Genomic DNA, 5,947 nt, shown 5'->3' on the forward strand with positions numbered 1-5,947 from the left:
TATCCCCCAAAGAGTCCTGATGAAGTATCTCAGCCTGAAACTGTGGTGGTGGTTAATAGTATTATTCCTGTGCCACATAGTTAGCCAATCCCACGTGGGAGGAGTTCACGTATTGTACAAGCAGAGTTATCAATAGAGCTCAGTTGAATATCCTGCATGCTAGTGTCTTGGTGTGCTCTGCACTATCCCTCAATATCGAACACAACGGAAACATCAACTGTTTATTTCTCTTCCTCGATGTTGCCTGACCTGCTGAGGTCCTCCAGCATTTTGTAAGTGTTACTCTGGATTTTCAGAATCTCTTGTGTTTGTATCACTCTTTCACTCAGCCATAGAATTGTAGTGCAAGAAATAAGCCAGTCAGCCCATCAGATCCATGCTGACCTTTCTGCCTACCTGTAATAATTCAATAGGACCTTATCCTTCTACACCTTGTCTATTTAAGTGTCTGTTTAAATTCTCCTGAAATGTTATGATAATATATCTGATTCCTCCACCTCTTTCGGAAGTATGTTCCAGATGCCAACCACAGGTGACACAGACTCTAGTGCTCAGTCACATCCCTCTTCATTATTACTTTAGAAGCACCTTCATTGTAATGAGCTCTCTGGGCCTGTGGGGGACACCAGAGAGCACCGGGCTCTCGGGTTTTTAGAGCACCTGTATTGGCTAATTGTTGTTTAGGGAGAGTTGTTAATTGTTTAGAGTTTCGTGTTTTTTTCTTGAGCGACTCGCTCTTTGTAACGTGGTCTCCTGGTGTTTTCTGTCAAGTTTATTTTGATAGGCTTGGAAATTCTGTGTTGCCTGTATTATTTAAGTGGCGCCTGATTAGCGCTACTTGCGGTGTCCTACTTTTGAGAATGTTACTTCTCACCCTGTTGCTTGGCCAAGCCACTGATATTCTTCCGGAATTATGGGTAAACTCTTGTCGCCACCTCTACACTGAAGTCTGTTGTTCGTGGGTTCCGATATTGCCAGTGCACTCCTTCGCTGATGCAGACAGATGCAAAGTACTTAACCATTGTCCTTGGCATTCATTTTCAAGTTCCTAATTTTGTCCTTAATGGATTCCATTCCTGAACATAGTGTCATGAGTGCGGTAGCCTTTACTGCTTGCTGTAGAGCACTGAGCTTCTAAGGTTCTTGAGCACCTGTATTTACTAATTCGGTTTAAACTGGTCAAGTTAGTTGTGACTTGCACACATTTCCCACCTTCTATGATTATTTAAAGAGGACTCTCGTTCAGTGCCTTAGCGGAGTCATTATATTGGAGAGGATGAGTTGCTCTGAGGCTCTACTGGTATTCCTGTGTCTAACCTCTTGTTTCCATCTCTTCATGGGGATTCCACCGTTCCTCCGCTCCTGGGTCGCGTCGTGAGCCTGCCGACTGCAATTCCTGGTGCCAGCAATGCTCATAACAGAGAAAGCCTGCCGTTCGCCTGCACTTGGGTCCAGTCCTCCACGAGCACACCATGACATATACAACCTTTTTACTACTCATCTACCCAGAGATTACTTTAGGATTGAAATTTGTGTCGGCCACTCATCTTTTTTCATATGCTGTCACTGTGTGTCTTTAGTTTTAACTTCCTATTTGATTCTCTTGTAATCAGCCTGGTTTTTCTTGGTGTTTATAACCCAGCACTTATCAGAAGCAGCTTTAACCTCCCCTGTATCTCTCTTGTGATCCATGGAATGCAGACAGACGACAGGAGACTTGATAAAGGTGTATGAGATGATAAGAGGCATAGATAGAGTGGACAGGCAGAACCTTTATCGCAGGCTGGCAATGGCTAAAATACTTTTAAAATCATTGGATCATTGTACAGGGGGAGATTTCAGAGGTTGGTCTTTTACACAGAGACTGGGAAATGCATGGAACACACAGCTAGGATGGTGGTAGAGGCAGATACATTCGAGATACTTCAGAGACTCTTTGACAGGCACGTTGATGAAAGGAAAATAGAAAGCTATGCAGGAAAGAAGGTTGAGATTGACCTTGGTGTATGTTAAAAGGTCGACACAACATTGCGGAGTGGTGCACTGCTCTATATTCTCTGAGTTCTGGATTAGTTTGTTCTTCCATTTCCCCTTATGTAGCCAGTTCATCTCAGGGGCTGACCTGACTGGGAAATGTGTTAGTGGAGAGGGATAAATCAAGGCGAGAGAACAGGGGCTCAGATGGTGACTGCATCCGAACATGTGGAGACGGGACACACACCAGTCCTCATTGTGGGGTCAGTGGCGGAAAGGGTGGACAGTTTCAGGTTTCTGGGTGTCAACATCTCAAAGGGTCTGTCTTGGGCTCAACACATTGAATCATGATCAAGACACCCCAGTGCCTCGACTTCATTAGTAGTTTGAGGAGATTTGGTCATTACAGAATGTTGAATTGAATTGACTATTTCTTACATCTTTCACATATGTGAGGAGTAAAAATCTTTACGTTACATCTCCATCTGAATGTGCAATGTACAATTTATAGTAATTTGTAATAAATACTATGTACAACAGGACGGTCAATATAGCATAGAAATACAATTGTATCAGTGTGAATTTATCAGTCTATGGTCTGGTGGAAGAAGCTGTCCCGGAGCCTGCTGGTCCTGGCTTTGATGCTGCAGTACCGTTTCCCATATGGCGGCAGCTGGAACAATTTGTGGTTGGGATGACTCGGGTGTCCAATGATCCTTCGGGCCCTTTTTACACACCTGTCTTTGTAAATACCCTGAATTGTGGGGAATTCACATCTACAGATGCGCTGGGCTGTCCACACCACTCTGCAGAGCCCTATGATCGAGGGAAGTACAGTTCCCATACCAGGCAGTGATGCAGCCAGTCAGGATGCTCTCGATTGTGTCCCTGTAGAAAATCCTTAAGATTCGGGGACTCATGCCAAACTTCTTCAAACGTTTGTGGTGAAGGAGGCGCTGTTGTGCTTTTTTCACCACACAGCTGGTATGTACAGACCATGTGAGATCCTCGGTGACTTGTATGCTAAGGAACTTGAAGGTCTTCACCCTCTCAACCCCAGATCCATTCATGTCAATAGGGGTTAGCCTGTCTCCATCCCTCCTGTAGTTCACAACCAGCTCTTTTGTTCTTGCGGCATTGAGGGAGAGGTTGTTTCCTTGACATCACTGTGTCAGGGTGATGACTTCTTCCCTGTAGGCTGCCTTGTTAGTATTTGAGATAAGGCCAATCAATGTAGTATCATCAGCAAATATAATTAGCAGACTTGAGCTGTGGGTGGCAATATAGTCATGGGTATACAGAGATTAACGGAAGGGACAGAACTCAGCCCTGAGGGCCCCCTGTTTTGAGGGTCAGATGGGTGGAGGTGAGGAAGGGAGCTCTCACCACCTGCCGGCCATCTGACAGGAAGTTCAGGATCCAGCTGCACAAGGCAGGGTGAAGGCTGAGGTCTCTGAGCTTTTTGTCGAGCCTGGAGGGAATTATGGAGTTGAGTGCTGAACTGTAGTCCAAGAACAGCATTCTCACATAAGCACCCTTCTTCTCCAGGTGTGTAAGGATGGTGTGTAGAACTATGTAGAGATCTGGTAAGTCACCAAAGACTCTTGCATATCTCTACAGATATACGGTGAGAATATTCTGACATGGCTATATCACAGCCTGGTATGTAGCATCTCTTGCACAGGATTGGAAAAGGCTGTACAGGGTCAGTCTTCACTGTGGAAAACACCAGCAGAATGCCAGAAATTCGAGAGTGTCAGGGGACAGAGTGAGTGTCAGTGCTATTACTAAGCAGAAGGTGCTCGGGAAGTTGAAAGGTTTGAAAATAGATAAGTCACCTGGACCAGATGGATGACATTCCTGGGTTCTGAAAGAGGTGGCTGAATAGATTGTGGAAGCATTGGTAATGATCTTTCAAGAATCACTAAATTCTGGATTGGTTCTGGAGAACTGTAGCATTGCAAATGTCACTCTACTCCTTAAGAAGGGATGCAAAAGGAAGGAAATTATAGACCAATAGCCTGATTTCAGTGGTTGCAAAGATGTTGGAGTCCATTATTAAGGATGAGGTTTCGGGTACTTGGAGGCACATGATAAAATAGACCAAAGTCACTAGATTTCCTGAAGGATAAATCTTGCCTGACAGATCTGTTGGAATTCTTCGAGGAAACAAAAGACTGGATAGACAAAGGAGAGTCAGTGGATGTTGTTTACTTGGAATTTTAGAAGGCCTTTGACAAGATGCCACACATAAGGCTGCGACACAAGATAAGAGCCAAAGGTATTACAGGAAAGGTACTAGCGTGGATAGTAGAGTGGGTGACTGGCAGGAGGCAAAGCGTGTGAATAAAGGGGACCTTTTCTGGTTGGCTGCCAGTGACTAGTGAGGTTCTGCAGGCATTGGTGTTGGGACTGCTTCTTTTCAAATTTTATGTCAATGATTCAGATGATGGAATTGATGGCTTTGTGGCCAAGATGACGGAAGATACAAAGATAGGTGGTGGAGCAGTTAGTGTTAAGGAAATAGGGAATCAGCTGACGGATTTAGACAGATTAGGAGAATCTGTAAGGAAGTGGGAAATGGAATATAGTGTAGGGAAGTGTAAGGTCATGCATTTTGATAAAAGAAATAAAGGTGTAGAATATTTTCTGAGTGAGTGGAAAATTCAGAAATCAGAAGTGCAGAGGTAGTTTGTGATTCCCTAAAGGTTAACTGGCAGGTTGAGTCGGTGGTAAGGAAGGCAAGTGCAATGTTAGCATTCATTTTAAGAGGACTGGAATACAAAGCAAAGATGAATCGCTGAAGCTCCACCGTGCATGGTCTCAAGCCAGGCTGAGAAAGGAGGGTTGGGCAAGTGGCTGGCAAATGTTACACTAAAAAACCCAGAACTACAGAAACGCCAACAGAAGCTCCAAACGACCTCATTGCTGGGAGAGGAAGAATTTTTGCCTTGAAGATTTATGAAGTTGGGTGATGAAAGCAGAAGCAACCTGGCCACTCAACCTTCTACAGGTCCTGGACAGAGGACTCTGGTGGCCTATGCCCCATTCGAGGTGATGGGCTTAAGAAGGTGAAGATAATGTATTGCTGAGGCTTTATGAGGCATTGGTCAGACCACACTTGGAGTATTGTGTATAGTTTCGGGCTCCTAATTTAAGAAAAGGTATGTTGATGTTGGAGAGGCTCCAGAGAATGATTCCGGGATTGAAAGGATTAAAGTATGAGGAACGTTTGATGCCTTGGGCCAGTATTCACTGGCGATGAGAAGAGTGAAGGAGAGTCTCATTGAAACCAATGGAATATTGAAAGGCCTAGATAGAGCGGACATGGAGAGGATGTTTCCAAAGGTGGGAGAGTCTAATTTGAGAGGGCTCAGCCTTGGAGTACAAGGTTGGCCCTTTAGAAAGGAAATAAGGAGTAATTTCTTTAGCCAGAAGGACACATGCAGAATAGAATGGGTTAGGATGGCAGGTTTCCTTCCTTAAAGTGAACTAGGGTGGGGTTTTACAGAAGTTCATAGCCGGGAGTCAGAGAACATTTCGGGAGTGCAGTGTTATGTGTTCTACTGAAACGTGGCTGCACGGGGATATACCTGACCAAAACGTTTCCATAGAGGGCTTCCAGACCGTTCGGGCTGACCGGAAGTACACTGAGAAGGAGAGGGGCTTGCAGTTCTGGTTAACAACGGATGGTGCGATCCCGGTCATATTACAATCGAGGAACGTGTCTGCAGACCGGATATTGAACTTTTTGCTGTTGGACTCCGGCCATATTCCACCGAGATACAACACTGGGCATCATGGGAGGTTGTTCCTGCCTGTGGCCGTCGAACTTTGCAGCTCCTCCCGTGGAGGGTCAGACACCCTGAGCCAGTAGGCTGGTCCTGGACTTATTTCCATCTGGCATAGTTTGCATATTGTTGTTTGATTGTTTGTGGCTTTTGTATTGCTATATTTATGTTCTATTCTTGGT

This window comes from Mobula hypostoma, chromosome 3 (genome assembly GCF_963921235.1).
Source record: "Mobula hypostoma chromosome 3, sMobHyp1.1, whole genome shotgun sequence".
NCBI lineage: Eukaryota > Metazoa > Chordata > Chondrichthyes > Myliobatiformes > Myliobatidae > Mobula > Mobula hypostoma.